Source organism: Adiantum capillus-veneris, chromosome 24 (assembly GCF_014529385.1).
Source record: "Adiantum capillus-veneris isolate H3 chromosome 24, ASM1452938v2, whole genome shotgun sequence".
NCBI lineage: Eukaryota > Viridiplantae > Streptophyta > Polypodiopsida > Polypodiales > Pteridaceae > Adiantum > Adiantum capillus-veneris.
Window position 1 is genome coordinate 131,842,727 of NC_140954.1, and position 17,672 is coordinate 131,860,398.

The following is a 17,672-nucleotide window of genomic DNA, read 5'->3' on the forward strand; positions in this document are numbered from 1 at the left end:
GGCTTACCAACCACTGTACCAAGTCATGACTCGATATTGGTGGTCGTAGATTGGTTGACTAAACTTTGCAAGTTTATTCCAACCAAGTCTACAATTAAAATCTAGAGTTAGCTTTGAGAACAATCTGTACAAGTTACATGGGTTGTCGATTAACATTGCGAGTGATCGTGATCCCAAGTTTAATAGAGCTTTTTTGGAGGGCTATGTTTAAGCAATTGGGTACACAACTCAATGTAAGTACTGCATATCATCCTTAAATAGATGGTCAGATTGAACGAGTCAACCAAGTGCTAGAGGATATTCTATGAGCGGCGTTAGCAAGAATCAGTCTGATTGGGAAGATTATCTCCCTATTTTTGAGTTTGCTGACAATAGTGCTAAGCATATGACAAAAGGTTTTAGTCCTTTCATACTTATGTATGGATTTTGTAATGGAAATGGCCTATGAACATTAAAAATAACGAAATTAAGAGAATTGTAGTGAGCCTTTTTATGAGACTACCTTGAGAAAATAGAGGGTGAACTTGATTAGAGGTAGCAATATAACCATTATACTTAATTAACTTGGCATGAACAATACTTTGCAAGAGAGATAATTAGAGAACTTGACAACAATTGAGGATTGGATTTATGTGGAGCCGGTCCCCCCTCCAAAAGGCTTTTGTATTATAGTTTCTCCCATAAAGAGAGACTTGGTACAATACAATCTTTGTGTTCCTTGAAACCTTGATGGTGCAATAAAGGTAGAGGGATTCATGCACCACAATTATGTTGGGTTCAAGCCTTGTTCGGTTTTTGGTGTCAGACCATGGGAAATGCCTCTTAAAGGCATGCAGACACACTTGGAGTTTGCATGTTTAAGACTTTATATAGTTGTAAGGTTTGTTTTACAAATGATAAGCAATAGCATTATTTTTTTGCAAGCCTGTCAAGTTCCTCTCTCTCTCTCTCTCTCTCTCTCATAATTCTGCTTTTCTTCTGTCTGCACTCTCACCATGGCTACTCGTCCACTTTGCCATCATCCACCATAGCCTCCGACTCCCAACTCTGGTATCAGAGCTGCCGGTTTCATTCTAGGGAGACTTGCAGTGAGAAGGAGATCTAGAAGAAGGCCACTAAGCTTGGTCAGCATCTCAAACGGTAGCCCAAGCGGGTGTGCTGATTTATCCAAGGGCCATCGTTTTTCTTACGACAGGCGAGAGAGAGAGCCAGTGGGAAATTTTGACAGCATAAACTCAACAACAGCAGTTTCAGAAGTCGGAAGCCCATTCTAACGGTGAGTGTATCACCACCAGTGGATAACTCCAGCGCATAACCACAGGCGGTAGTTTTGCAGGTGGCCATCCCAATACCAAAGATCTCTTCCTAAACTGACCTGCAAAGGCTCAAGAAGATGAGGGTGGAGATGATGAAGTGGAGAAGGCCAGTACAGGGCGCAGAACTCTACCGCTTGCTTGGGCCTCTCGTGCATGGCCAGTTTTCTTCCCTGCTTATCACCTTCACGGGCCTCACTTTCAGCATTCTTGTGCGCCAAGGAATCAATGCTCCGACCTCCCAATCACTTTGCAATTATCTTCTTGCTGCCCTTTTTTATGGGGTTATATTTATCAGCAAAAAGAAGCCATTGCGGGTGGGCTGGTATTATTATCTTGTTTTAGCTCTTATGGATGTGGAAGGAAATTATTTTGTTGTCAAAGCATATCAATACACATCTCTTACAAGTGTATTGTTGCTAGACCGTTGGACCATTCCATGTGTTCTTTTATTGAGTTGGCTATTTATAAAGACCAAATACAATGCCAGCCAGCTTATTAGGGTTTGTGCTTGTGTTTTGGGACTCGTGTTCGTCATCCTATCTGATGTACATGCCAATGATAGAGCGAGAGGCAGTAATGTTGTTTTGGGTGATGCTCTGGTTATCATCGGTACCCTGCACGTTGTATGCTCTTACTAACGTTTTTGAGGAGTCTTTGATGAAGAAAGTTGATTTTGTGGAGTTGATGACATTTTTGGGCTTGTTTGGCTCTATAATAAGTGGATGTCAAGTTGTTATTCTAGAGCGGACAGAATTGGGCAATATCAACTAGACCAGACATGCAACTGGAGATGGTCATTTTGTATTTCGTTCATTCAATTCACCTCTCCATTTATACAAGAGAATAAAGTAGCATCCAAAATAAAAAACAATAGAAAGACAGCCAGTAATGACTTTTTTTTTTTGTATTTTGACAATTTGCTTTGAGCACTCGATCCATCAACATATGCACAATTTCACAAACTATTTTTACTAGTTCAGTGTGATAGTTTTGTTCAAAGTTTATCTTTTGTCAACAAAATAAGTCAAAGCCTTGTTTTCTCTCATCATATGTGAGTCATGCCATGATAAAAACTTGTACGGGTTAGACACTACCACAAATACATAAGTGGTAAAACCTCCCAAACACATTTGTTCTCAGCCCATTTTTGTCCTGCTTCTCATGAGGTAACTGGGTACACCTTAAACCCAAGGTTTGGCAGTGAACAAAAAACTCCATTTATTGGTAGCTAATTTTTGACCTACACCCCATTATGTTCAAGGGGGGGGTTACTATCATAGCGCCAGGTTATGGATACACCAAAACTCCTTGGTTGTGAGAGAACTTAAAACTCACGGTTGACGAGTACACCAAAAAACTTGAGGTATCATGAGAGTGGCATGTCTAGTTCGGGCTTGAGGGGGGGATTGTTGGGTTCAATCCCTTATTCAATTTTTGGTGTCAGACCATGGGAAATGCCTCTTAAAGGCATGCAGAGACACTTGGATTTTTCATGTTCAAAACTTTATATAGTTGTAAGGTTTGTTTTACAAATGATAAGCAATAGCGTTATTTTTTTGCAAGCCTGTCGGATTCATCTGTGTGTGTGTGTGTGTGTGTGTGTCTCATACTTCTGCTTTTCTTCTGCCTGCACGCTCACCTGGCTGCTCATCCACTTCGCCATCATCCACCATAGCCTCCGACTCCCAACAAATTATGCCCCTAACTTAGATAATTAAAAGCTTTAACTTGTCCCCGGCCTCAGTCCCAAGACCTCAAGCACCTTCAAAGGTGGAGAGAGCTAGCAGGGAATGATGGTAGGGAAGAGGAAGAAGAATCATTCTCATGAGAAAGAAATAGTTTTTTACTTATCATCACTCTTGTTGCTTAGCATAGCATAATAACATAGTAATGATGATGAAGAAGATGGCAAGCTTAAGCATTGAAGCATAGCTCTTGGTTGGATTTGCATTCCATAGCCAAGAATGTTGGTGTAGGCTCTCAACTTCTCAACAAGCTTGGAAAGGAGTACTTGTAGGGCTCACCCCCCTAAGCCCCTCAAGCGCCTTAGTCATGAAGCACCTTAGTCAGCAAGCACCTCAAGCACCTTAGTCAGCAAGCACAACGACAAGCACCTCAAGCTTGGGTTGGGCAAGCACAATCCTAGCTTGCCTAAGGTCCTAGGTCTAAGGACTTTTAACACTAACCTTTGGAGGTCTTTAATGAAGCTAACCGTAAGATCTTTCAATCTCTATTAGCTAGCATTTCTCTTTGACATACCATCTCTCATTTGGACCCATTGATTTTGGTCCCGTGTTGAGCTAGATCCATAAGCAACTCTTGTTCCCGTTTATTGTTCCACATAAAATGATCAGTTTAATATAAGAAAATCATTTGGGTCAGTTAGATATTAGATTTTATGACATTAACTCTCTCTTGAAATCATAGTCGTCCTCGACTATGAGGTAGAGGAGATAAAGCTTTAGTCATTATTCTATGTTTCTTAGCGGGTAGATGATCCCTTATTACCCTACGACATCGTTCCAAGATGGATGACTAATCCACTTGGGGCTTGGGAGACTTAGCTGCCATAAGCATGTCTGCTCTTTAGTCAATATCATAGCTCCAAAGCTGACTGACAATTTCTACTTGGTGTTTGAGAGACATCGTCAACACAACATGATTCTAAGCATGCATACTACTTCAATTTGTGCACAATAAAAAGAGAATTAGTCTTATAAGACAAAAAAATTGATCATTCAAAAGAAACATTTACATTTGCTTTCTCTAATGTAGCCTTGTGACAAGGTTCATACTATCCTTAAGCTGTATTCCTTGCATCCATCTAGCATCTTCAAAAGGATAATTTTTGAACTTAATAAGATACCTTCAAATAATCTTACCATGTTGTAGTACCTTGTGTTCATGTTGAAGAATAGCTTTGGATTGTAGCACCTCTTCTTGATCTTTGATTTTTGGGGGGTCTTCAATCATTGGGTTTGTTGGTGGCTCTCCTTGTAAGGCTTGAGTAGGCTCACATGAAAAGCATTGTGTATGAGCGAATGGTTGGGAAACTTGAGTTGATAAGCCATGTCATTGATTGGCTTCAATGTTACCATATACATGTGGTAGTGATGTGTGTGAACACACTAGGACCGCCGGGGCATTTTTTCCCTCTTTAGGAGGTTTTTTCCCCCGTGCATTGTATATACACCCATCACTCTAGGGCTATCCATCTTTCCATTGCACACTAAGTAACACACTCTCTATTGTGTGCCTTGAGCTTCCTTCATCTTCTCCAAGCTGTGTGTGTTTCTCTGCAACCCTAATTCCAACAATTGGTATCAGAGCAGGTCACGTCCTCCTGGGCTTAGTCGCTAGCTGCTCCAGCACACGCCTGCTCACTTTCTTCGATTTCAGTGAGCTTTGGCGAGCGTTCGCAGGTTGATAAATATTTTGGGCGAGCTCGAAGAGCGCGGTCTACTCAGAATTTTGATTTCGGCTCATTTCGGCCTCCGTTTCCACTACAGGCAGTACTGCACGGGCTATTTCGTCATTTTGTGCAGAATTTCTGTCAGTGCCGTTTTCTGCATAACATGTGCCTTATAGTCTTCTACGGTTTGTGCTATATAGCACAGGTTTTTCCCGCTCCGTTTCTCCTATTTTCGGGCAGTTTCCACATCAGGTGCAGCATTTACCATAGCTGACAACAACAACACAAATGTGTTCAAGATGTTTGCTGCTGAGGATAGGTTGGATGGGGACAACTACCCTATGTGGGCTTATATGATGCAAAATGTTCTTGTGTCAAAGGGTGTCTGGAACATTGTGCAGGGCATTGATGTACGTCCTGGTTCTGAGGATGTAGGCGATGTTGAGGATGTTACAGATCTTGCTGCAAGGATTGCAGCTGTTAGAGTTGTTTTGCCTATGGCAGAACAAGCTCGTTGGGATGTTAAGGATGCACAGGCTCATGCATTGATTGCGTTGTCTGTGAAGCGCACCATTGTTCCTCACATCCGTTCAGCAAAATCTGCAAAACAGGCTTGGCATATTTTAGCAGGTCTTTATGCAAGCCTCAATGAGGCTAAAATTGCTTTGCTGCGTAAAGAGCTGGAGTCGAAGATTATGCATGAGGAAGATGATATGGACACTTTCCTTGCTAGTGTCAAGGATATCAATGAGCAGCTTATTTCTGCAGGTGAAGTCATTTCAGACAGTTCCCTTGTGCAGACAGTTCTTGATGCCTTACCAAATTCCTACCAAACTTTTGCTAGTACTTGGAGACTGATGACCCAAGGAAATCCTGAAGTTGTCAAGTTTGATGCATTATGCACATTGCTGTTGCAAGAGCCACTTTCCAGAAAAAACAGGACTAGGCAGCGTGCAGTTGAACAGGCTTTTATTGCTTCTCAAAGAAAGGGTGGTAACAGCAATGCAGCCACTTCTTATGGTTCTGTTGCGAGTGGCAAAACTTCTGTTCCTAATGCTTCTGCTGGTAGCACTTTGTCTGGCAATTCTGGTGATAAGGGCAAAAAGAAGATGCGTTGCCATTATTGTAAAGCTAATGATCACTTGATCAAGTAGTGTCCTAACTTGAAGGCCAAAGAGGCTACGAAGAAAGAGGGTGGTTCCACTTCAAATGCTGGTTCCACTACAAATGCAGCCATTGTTGAGTCTTCTGTGAAAGGAGACTGTGTTGCTGATGTTGATGCAGAATGGGCTTTTAGCGCAGAGTGCACTTACAATCCTTCTATCCATGATGCACGCTTGTCAGTCGTTGCTGCAAATTCACATGTGTGGTATTTCGACAGTGGTGCTACAAAGCACATTACCTCACATCGTGAATTGTTTACCTCTCTTGAGTTTGTCCCTCATGGGAATTCAGTCACTTGTGCCAACAACGCCTCTTAGCCAGTTCAGGGAGTTGGAAAGATTGTGCTCACTGCTGCTAATGGCAGTTCCTTCACACTTGTTGATGCACTTTATGTACCTGGGATCAAGAAGAATCTCTTATATGTATCCGCACTTGCTAGACTTGGACTTGTAGTCAAATTTGTGGATGACAGATGTACACTTCATGATCTCAGTTTTGGTGATGAAATTGTTGCATCTGGGATTCTGTGCTGTGGGCTGTATAAGCTCACTTTGTATGACAAGTGTGGACAAAATTTTGCAAATGCTGTTGCAGATTCAAGGGCTATTTCAGATGCAAAACTTTGGCATGCACGTTTTGGTCATCTGAATTTTGCCAGTTTGCTGCGTTTGCAGAAATCTGATATGGTTTCTTCTTTGCCGCCTCTTGAAGCACCTGTCAAACATGTTTGTGAAGGCTGTATTTTGGGTAAGATGCAGCGTTCTAAGTTTCCAAAGGATGGTTCAGTTCGGGCCACATGCAGGTTGCGGCTTGTGCATAGTGATGTTTGTGGGCCCATGCAAACTCCGTCCTTGGGCAATTACCTGTACTTCGTGACTTTCATTGATGATTACTCCAGGCATGCATGGGTATTTCCGCTTAAAGCGAAGTTCGAAGTTTTTATGTGCTTCAAACAATTTCTGGCTATGGCTGAAAATGTCTCGAAATGTACTATGGACACCCTCCGTTCCGATCGAGGGGGGGAGTACATGTCTCATGAATTTAATGCATTTTTGGCTAGTCGTGGGATGAAACACCAATGTACAGTGCCTTATACACCTCAGCAAAATGGTGTTGCTGAGAGGAAAAACAGGTCACCTACGGAAATGGCACGATGTATGGTCAAAAGTCAAGCTTTACCGCATTCTTTTTGGCTTGAGGCCATTATGTGTGCCACTTATGTACTTAACAGGTGTCCTACGAAAGCTTTGCAGTCTATTACTCCATATGAAGCATGGCATGATAGAAAGCCTTCTATTGAGCACATGCGTGTTTTTGGTTGTTTGGAATATGCTTTGGTGCCACAAGTGCAGCGCAGAAAATTGGATGATAAGGCTGTCAAATGTATTTTTGTTGGTTATAGTGCTGAAAGCAAAGGTTACAGGTTGTATCATCCGCAAACAAAACGTATTCTGGTTTCTCGGGATGTAGTGTTTGTGGAAGATTCTATTTAGCCCTTGCTGTCATGTACTAGAGACAGTAATGTAAGCTCACAGGACATTTATGACACTTTGTTGCCTCTTTTCAGTGGTGGAAATACGAATGTAAGTTCCAATGAGGCAAATGTACAGCCTATGGGGGTTTCTGAAAATGTTTTAGATCAGCCTATTACTGATGCAGATGTACTTGATGAGGAAAGGGCTGAAAATGAGCAGGCTAGAGGTATGCCAAAATGGCTGGTGCACACTTTGCGTGACAGTAAATTGGATGCACCTTTGTCTAGTCGTACTCGTTCAGGCTCTCGCCATGCATCTTATGCATCAAATTGTTATGCTTTGGCTGTGTCTAGTTTACATGATGTTGAGGAGCCTCTGTCTTTTGATGAAGCACAGAATTCAAAAAATTGGATGGCTGCCATGCAATCAGGATATGATGCACTTATAGAAAATGACACATGGACTTTATGTGATTTGCCTCCTGGCAAAAAGGCCATTGGTACAAAGTGGGTTTACAAATTGACACGCAAACCGGATGGTGAGATCGATCGTCATAAGGCTCGACTTGTTGCAAAGGGTTATGCACAGCAAAAAGGCATAGATTATGAAGAGACTTTTGCTCCCACTTGTCGTATGACTACTGTGCATTTTCTATGTGCATTGGCAGCTCATTTTGGTTGGGATGTACATCAATCAGACATTGTTACTGCTTTCTTGAATGGTGACATATTTGAGGAAGTTTATGTAACGCAGCCTCGTGGTTTTGTCATAAAAGGACAAGAGGACAAAGTGTGCAAATGTAACAAGGCTTTGTATGGGTTGAAGCAATCTCCTCGTGCTTGGTATGAGAAAGCTGACACTCATTTGGTCAAACGAGGCTTTTGTAACAGTCCAACAGAAAGCACATTGTATGTAAAGCGTGAGGGTGATGTATTTCTCATCGTGGTTCTTTACGTTCATGATTTGCTGGTCACTGGACCAAATGGGAGACATATTTCTGAATTTAAGGCTGATTTGAATGCTACTTTCAAGATGAAAGATTTGGGGTTGTTGCATCATTACTTGGGTATATAGTTTAAGCAGTGTGATGGTGGTATTGCCTTGTGTCAGAAAAGTTACATAGAGACATTGCTATGTAAGTTTGGACTTGAGGTTTGCAAACCTATTGCCACTCCCATGGAAACACGTTTGAATTTGAGTCTACATGATGCTGGCGATCCTGCTGATGTCACTCTTTACCAAACTGCTGTTGGCTGCCTCATTTATGTATGCAACACGAGGCTGGATATTCGTTTGCAGTCTCACAGGTAAACAGATTTATGCATAGCCCAGGGTCTAAGCATTGGCAGGCTGTCAAGAGGATTTTCCGCTACCTTAGTGGCACTTTACATCTTGGCTTGTTTATCCCAAGGGGGGATCATTGCCGCCAGACTTACATGCTTTTTCGGACTCAGATTGGGCTGGTTGTTTTGACACGCGAGTGTCCACAAGAGGTTTTTGTTTCATGCTTGGCAGTTCATGTATATCATGGTTGAGCAAGAAGCAACCTACTGTGGCCACTTCGAGTTGCGAGGCTGAGTACAGGGCAGTCTTCACAGCTACGGTTGAGTGTGTATGGCTCAGAAGCCTTATGGCTGATTTGGGTGTTGGACAGGACACTGCCAACACTATCTACACTGACAGTCAAAGCGCATTGGCAGTTGCAAGGAACCCAGTTTTTCATGCTCGCACAAAGCACATTGAGGTGCATTACCACTATGTCAGGGAGAGGCTCTCAGCAAGAGAGATTAGCTTGGCTTATGTGCCAACACAGGACAACCTTGCAGATCTTTTCACAAAGGCATTGTCTCGTGAGAAGCTTGAAGCTTTCTGCAAAGCTTTGGGCTTACTCCCCTTTGTGGACTGATCCTATCCTCAAGGCATGGCACTTCCCTTTACTCATGTGCCAGCTCTCGTTCACCGCATCACTCCAAGGGGGATTTGTTACCATATACATGTGGTAGTGATGTGTGTGAACACACTAGGACCGCCGGGGCATTTTTTCCCTCTTTAGGAGGTTTTTTCCCCCGTGCATTGTATATACGCCCATCACTCTAGGGCTATCCATCTTTCCATTTCACACCAAGTAACACACTCTCTATTGTGTGCCTTGAGGTTCCTTCGTCTTCTCCAAGCTGTGTGTGTTTCTCTGCAACCCTAATTCCAACATTCAAGATTTAAACGGGACCATAGTATCTTTTTTCTAATTTAGCATAATACTTTTGAGGGCCCGTAGGATTTCTACCCGTCGTTTGTCTCAATCAAACCTTGGGAAACTTGAGTAGGACCCAATTATTTTCTTCAAATGTTAAGGCCCTTTTGTGCCTCAATTGTAGCTTTTTGCCTTTCTTGAGAGATAGATATATAAAGATTCTTGTAGGTCATGGCTATACTCATCGACAGTGAGAGTCTTCCCATGTAATTTAAATAGCAAGGGACTTTTTGGTCTTCCCTCTATGATCTCAAAAGGTGCCTTTCCCGTAGTAGTATGGATAGTATTACTATACGCATTCTCTACATGGGGCAAGTACTTCTCTCATTGTGAGCGTGCGTCTAATTCTATAACATAAGTCTTTAGTAGATCGTGAATCGTAAGATTGTCTATCTCACTTTGACCATCCATTTGTGGGTGATAGGCCGAAGAGAAATTCAATCTTGTACCTAGATTGTAATATTTAATGGCCTAGTAACTTGTGTGTAGCGGAAAATAGCATAGACATAGTGAGCATTTCATTAGAATAGATTCCTAATGAGCATAGCAAGAGTGCTTGGATGGAGAGAGTAACAAAAAGCATAACACCTAGTTAGATAGGCATGAACAATTCTTCAAAACAGAAAGAAATTAATCTATTGACAACAGTTGAGGACCGGATTTACATGGAGCTAGTCCCCACTCCAAAAGGCTTTGTATTATAGGTTTCCCTCATCAAGGGAGACATTTTACAATACAATTTTTTGTGTTCCTTCAATAACTAGCTAGCGCAATGAAGATGGAAGCTTCAAGCACTACGCAAACACTTTAAAACACAACATCAATTCTTCATTGGTCTCAGACCCAAGACCTCACACACCTTCGAAGATGGTGAGAGAGCTAGCGGGGTATGAGAGTAAATTGAGAGGAAGAAGGAGTATTCTTACGAGAAAGAAGTGTATCTCCTCTCATAATCACTCATAATAGCTTAGTAATTAGCATGGTAGAGGAGATGAGCATGCATTGAAGCTTGGCTGTTGGTTGGATTTGCATCACAAAGCCAAGAGTTGTTGGTGTAGGCCTCCCTTCTCACAAGCTTGGAGTAGATGATGAGCTTTCCATTAAATCTTGAGAAGGAGAGAGAGAGAGAGAGAGAGAGAGAGAGAGAGAGAGAGAGATAGTCTTCTTGCTTCACACACTTGCTTCACACATGAGATTGTGTGAGTGTGTGTGTGTGATAATGCCTTGACAAAATGAGCCCCCTCTCTCTCTTGGTCGACCCCTCTTGCAATTTACTCATGCTGGCACCCCATTGGACCCTGCAAAGCTTAGTCAATCATAATTGAGAAGCATAAGTGATAGCCTTGTGACATGTGTCCCCCTTTCCCCTTTTGTGAGAGCTTTAGGTAATTAAATAATGCAATTAAACTCTCATTGGACCCCTTTGTCTTCTAGCCAATAAGAAGCAAGCAAGCCATTAGGTTGTTGAATGCTCATTGGACCCCTTGGGAGATTGGCCAATAGTCTTCTAGAGGGATTAATTCTTATTGGTTCTTTTATTAAGTATTTTAAAATAAATTAAGCTAAATGTACTCTAGCCTAATTCTCATTGGTCCACCTCTATGGCCATTCGATAGGATTTACGTGCACCTTGGGGGCAACTGGGCTAGGGAGCTGACATGTGTCCCTTAATCCCTTTGTGTAAAGGGCTTGCAAGTGTGTGTGTGTGTGTGTGTGTTTTCTCTCATCCCCTACTAAAAGGGCTCACCCCCTCCTATGTAGGGATCTAGGAAGAGTTTGTGTACACTTACAAAGCATCCAATTTCCTTAAGGTTTGACCATTGAACTTACCCTTTGAAATTTTGAACCTTAGCATTTTGGAAGTCTTAATGGGCTGAACCTTAGGTCTTTGAAGCCCATTTCTTGCACATTGCTCTTCTGCACAGATGGTCCCCCTTTGGATCCATGTTTTCCCTCCTTTGGAACCCTACTTTGACTAGTCTGCTAGCCTTATCAATAATCTAGCTTTTTCTCCGCTGGTACTTTCCCATATTAAATGATCAGTTAAATGATCAGTACTTTCCCATTGCACACTAAGTAACACACTCTCTATTGTGTACCTTGAGCTTCCTTCGTCTTCTCCAAGCCATGTGTGTTTCTCTGCAACCCTAATTCCAACAATTGGTATCAGAGCAGGTTACGTCCTCCCTGGCTTAGTCGCCAGCTGCTCCAACACATGCCTGCTCACTTTCTCCAATTTCAGTGAGCTTTGGCGAGTGTTCGTAGGTCGACAAATATTTTGGATTAGCTTGTAGAGCTTAGTCTGCTCAGATTTCTGATTCGGACTCATTTCGACCTCCGTTTCCACTACAGGCAATTCTACACAGGCTATTTCGTCATTTTGTGTAGAGTTTTTTTCACTGCCGTTTTCTTCATAACACGTGCCTTACAGTCTGTTACGGTTTGTGCTATATAGCACGTGTTGTTCCCGCTCCGTTTCTCCTATTTTTGGGCAGTTTTCACATCAGGTGCAGCATTTACCATGGCTGGCAACAACACAGATGTCTTCAAGATGTTTGTTGTTGAGGACAGGTTGGATGGGGACAATTACCGTATGTGGGCTTATATGATGCAACACGTTCTTGTGACAAAGGGCGTCTGGAATATTGTGCAGGGCATTGATGTACGTCCTGGTTCTGAGGATGTAGGCGATGTTGAGGATGTTGCAGGTCTTGCTGCAAGGATTGCTGCTGTTAGAGTTGTTTTTCCTATGGCAGAACAAGCTCGTTGGGGTGTAAAGGATGCGCAGGCTCATGCATTGATTGCGTTGTCTGTGAAGCGCACCATTGTTCCTCACATCCGTTCAACAAAATCTGAAAACAGGCTTGGCATATTTTGGCTGGTCTTTATGCAAGCCGGAATGAGGCTAAAATTGCTTTGCTGCGTAAAGAGCTGGAGTCGAAGATTATGCATGAGGAAGATGATATGGACACTTTCCTTGCTAGTGTCAAGGATATCAATGAGAAACTTATTTCTGCAGGTGAAGTCATTTCAGACAATTCCCTTGTGCAGAGTGTTCTTGATGCCTTACCAGATTCTTACCAGACTGTTGTAGTACTTGGGGACTTATGACCCAAGGAAATCCAGAAGTTGTCAAGTTTGATGCATTATGCACATTGATGTTGCAAGAGTCACTTTCCCCAAAAAACAGGACTAGGTCAGCATGCAGTTGAACAGGCTTTTATTGCTTCTCAAAGAAAGGGTGGTAACAACAATGCAGCCACTTCTTATGGTTCTGTTGCGAGTGGCAAAACTTCTGTTCCTAATGCTTCTGCTGGTAGCACTTTGTCTGGCAATTCTGGTGATAAGGGCAAAAAGAAGATGCGTTGCCATTATTGTAAAGCTAATGATCACTTGATCAAGTAGTGTCCTAACTTGAAGGCCAAAGAGGCTACGAAGAAAGAGGGTGGTTCCACTTCAAATGCTGGTTCCACTACAAATGCAGCCATTGTTGAGTCTTCTGTGAAAGGAGACTGTGTTGCTGATGTTGATGCAGAATGGGCTTTTAGCGCAGAGTGCACTTACAATCCTTCTGTCCATGATGCACGCTTGTCGGTCGTTGCTGCAGATTCACATGTGTGGTATTTCGACAGTGGTGCTACAAAGCGCTTTACCTCACATCCTGAATTGTTCACCTCTCTCGAGTCTGTCCCTCATGGAATTCAGTCACTTGTGCCAACAATGCCTCTTATCCGGTTTAGGGAGTTGGAAAGATTGTGCTTACTGCTACAAATGGCAGTTCCTTCACACTTGTTGATGCACTTTATGTACCAAGGATAAAGAAGAATCTCTTGTCTGTATCCGCACTTGCTAGACTTGGACTTGTAGTCAAATTTATAGTTCATGATCTCAGTTTTGGTGATGAAATTGTTGCATCTGGCCTTTTGTGCCGTGGGCTGTATAAGCTTACTTTGTATGACAAGTGTGGATAAAATTTTGCAAATGCTGTTGCAGATTCAAGGGCTATTTCAGATGCAAACCTTTGGCATGCACGTTTTGGTCATCTGAATTTTGCCAGTTTGCTGCGTTTGCAGAAATTTGATATGGTTGCTTCTTTGCCGCCTCTTGAAGCACCTGTCAAACATGTTTGTGAAGGTTGTATTCTGGGTAAGATGCAGCGTTCTAAGTTTCCAAAGGATGGTTCAGTTCGGGCCACATGCAGGTTGCAGCTTGTGCATAGTGATGTTTGTGGGCCCATGCAAACTCCGTCCTTGGGCAATTACCTGTACTTCGTGACTTTCATTGATGATTACTCTAGGCATGCATGGGTATTTCCGCTTAAAGCGAAGTCTGAAGTTTTTATGTGCTTCAAACAATTTTTGGCTATGGCGGAAAATGTCTCAAAATGTACTATGGGTACCCTCCGTTCCGATCGAGGGGGGGAGTATGTGTCTCATGAATTTAATGCATTTCTGGCTAGTTGTGGGATAAAACACCAATGTACAGTGCCTTAAACACCTCAGCAAAATGGTGTTGCTGAGAGCAAAAACAGGTCACTGAAGGAAATGACACGATGTATGGTCAAAAGTCAAGCATTGCCGCATTCTTTTTGGCTTGAGGCCATCATGTGTGCCACTTATGTACTTAAGAGGTGTCCTACGAAAGCTTTGTAGTCTATTACTCCATATGAAGCATGGCAGGATAGAAAGACTTCTATTGAGCACATGCGTGTTTTTGGTTGTTTGGCATATGCTTTGGTGCCACAAACACAGTGTAGAAAATTGGATGATAAGGTTTTCAAATGTATTTTTGTTGGTTATAGTGCTGAAAGCAAAGGTTGTAGGTTGTATCATCCGCAAACAAAACGTTTTCTGGTTTCACGGGATGTAGTGTTTGTGGAAGATTCTGTTTAGCCCTTGTTGTCATGTACTAGAAACAGTAATGTAAGCTCACAGGACATTTATGACACTTTGTTGCCTCTTTTCAGTGGTGGAAATACGAATGTAAGTTCCAATGAGGCAAATGTACAGCCTATGGGGGTTTCTGAAAATGTTACAGATCAGCCTATTACTGATGCAGATTTACATAATGTACTTCAGGAGGAAAGGGCTTAAAATGAGCAGGCTAGATATATGCCAAAATGGCTGGTGCAAACTTTGCGTGACAGTAAATTGGATGCACCTCTATGTAGTCGTACTCGTTCAGGCTCTCGCCATGCATCTTATGCATTTGATTGTTATGCTTTGACTGTGTCTAGCTTACATGATGTTGAGCAGCCTCTGTCTTTTGATGAAGCACAGAATTCAAAAAATTGGATGGCTGCCATGCAATCAGAATATGATGCACTTATAGAAAATGACACATGGACTTTATGTGATTTGCTCTTGGCAAAAAGGCCATTGGTACGAAGTGGGTTTACAAATTGAAACGCAAACTGGATGGTGAGATCGATCGCCATAAGGCTCGACTTGTTGCAAAGGGTTATGCACAGCAAAAAGGCATAGATTATGAAGAGACCTTTGCTCCCACTTGTGGTATGACTATTGTGAGTTTTCTATGTGCATTGGCAGCTCATTTTTGGTTGGGATGTACATCAATCAGACATTGTTACTTCTTTCTTGAATGGTGATATATTTGAGGAAGTTTATGTAACGCAGCCTCGCGGTTTTGTCATAAAAGGACAAGAGGACAAAGTGTGTAGATGTAAGAAGGCTTTGTATGGGTTGAAGCAATCTCCTCGTGCTTGGTATGAGAAAGCTGACACTCATTTGGTCAAACGAGGGTTTCGTAACAGTCCAACAGAAAGCACATTGTATTTAAAGCATGAGGGTGATGTACTTCTCGTTGTGGTTTTTTATGTCGATGATTTGCTGATCACTGGACCAAATGAGAGACATATTACTGAATTTAAGGCTGATTTGAATGCTACTTTCAAGATGAAAGATTTGGGGTTGTTGCATTATTATTTGGGCATACAGTTTAAGCAATGTGATTGTGGTATTGCCTTGTGTCAAAAAAGTTACTAGAGACATTGCTATGTAAGTTTGGACTTGAGGATTGCAAACCTATTGCCACTCCCATGGAAACAGGTTTAAAGTTGAGTCTACATGATGCTGGCAATCCTACTGATGTCACTCTTTACCAAACTGTTGTTGGATGCCTCATTTATGTATGCAACACGAGGCCGGATATTCAGTTTACAGTCTCACAGGTCAGCTAATTTATGCATAGCCCAGGGTCTAAGCATTGGCAGGTTGTCAAGAGGATTTTCTGCTACCTTAGTGGCACTTTACATCTTGGCTTGTTTATCCCAAGGGGGAATCATTGCCGCCATACTTACATGCTTTTCGGACTCAAATTGGGCTGGTTGTTTTGACACTCTAGTGTCCACAAGTGGTTTTTGTTTCATGCTTGGCAGTTCATGTATATCATGGTTGAGCAAGAAGCAACCTACTGTGGCCACTTCGACTTGTGAGACTGAGTACATGGCAGTCTTCACAGCTACGGTTGAGTGTGTATGGCTCAGACACCTTATGGCTGATTTGGGTGTTGGACAGGACACTGCCAACACTATCTACACTGAAAGTCAGAGTGCATTGGCAGTTGCGAGGAACCGAGTTTTTCATGCTCGCACAAAGAACATTGAGGTGCATTACCACTATGTCAAGGAGAGGGCTCTCAGGAGGAGAGATCAGCTTGGCTTATGTGCCAAGACAGGCAACCTTGCAGATCTTTTCACAAAGGCATTGTCTCGTGAGAAGGTTGAAGCTTTCTGCAAAGCTTTGGGCTTACTCCCCTTTGTGGGCTGATCATGTCCTCAGGGCGTGGCACTTCCCTTTACTCATGTGCCAGCTCTCGTTCATCGCATCACTCCAGGGGGGATTTGTTACCATATACATGTGGTAGTGATGTGTGCGAACACACTAGGACCGTCGGGGCATTTTTTCCCTCTTTAGGAGGTTTTTTCCCCCGAGCATTGTATATACCCCCAACACTCTAGGGCTATCTATCTTTCCATTGCACACTAAGTAACACACTCTCTATTGTGTGCCTTGAGCTTCCTTCGTCTTCTCCAAGCCGTGTGTGTTTCTCTGCAACCCTAATTCCAATAGAGAAGATAAAGCCTATTCATTAGTCCTTTTTCTAGCGGGTAGAGGATCCCTATCTTACCCTACGACATCATTCCAGAATGGACGACTAATCCATTTGGCGCTTGAGAGCCTAAGGCTGCCGCAAACATGTTTGCGCATTAGTCCTATCAATCTTCCATAGTAGACTGACAAGCTCTACTTGGTGTTTGGAAGACGTCATCTCCACAAACTTCATTATAAGCATGCACTACTTAACATTTGTGCTTAATAAAGAAAAAGAGAGTCGTATAAGACAAAAATTTTGTTCATTTTAAACATATGTACATTTGCTTACTCTAGGGAAGCATTGTAAGCTGACAAGGTTTAGGTTATCCTTTAATTGTATGCCTTGCATCCATCTAGCATCTTCAAAAGGATAATTCTTAAACTTAATAAGATACTGTCGGATAATCTTACCGCCTCTCAATACCTTGTCTTCATGTCGGAGAATGGACTCAGGCTGCAACACGTCTTCTTGGTCTTCGATCTCCGGTGGGTCTTCAATAGGTGGTTCTTGAGGTGGCTCTCCTTTGTAAGGCTTCAATATGCTCACATGAAAAGCATTATGTATGAGCCAATGACTGGGCAACTTGAGTTGATAGGCCATCTCATTGATTAGTCTAAGAATTTGGAAGGGACCATATACCTTTTTGCTAACTTAGCATAGTACTTTTGGTGTCCCGTAGGATTCTTTCCCGTTGTGTGCCTTAATCGAGCCTTGGGAAATTTAAGCAAGAACCAATCATTTTCTTTAAAGGCTTGGGCTCTTTTGTGCTTATTAGCATCAACCTTTTGCCTTTGTTGTGAGATAGAGATAGCATCTTTAATCTTTTGGAAAGATTCTTGTAGGTCTCGGCTATACTCATCTGCAACGAAGATCTTCCCGTGTACCTTTAGCATGGGGACTTTTGAATCTTCCCTCAATTACCTCAAAAGGTGATTTGC

General features: G+C 42.4%; 1 pseudogene; it reads left to right on the forward strand.

Moving 5' to 3' along the window:
* The first annotated feature begins 776 nt into the window (after positions 1 to 776).
* On the forward strand, positions 777 to 2,087 carry LOC147427156 (uncharacterized; annotated as a pseudogene).
* The last annotated feature ends 15,585 nt before the right edge of the window (positions 2,088 to 17,672 follow it).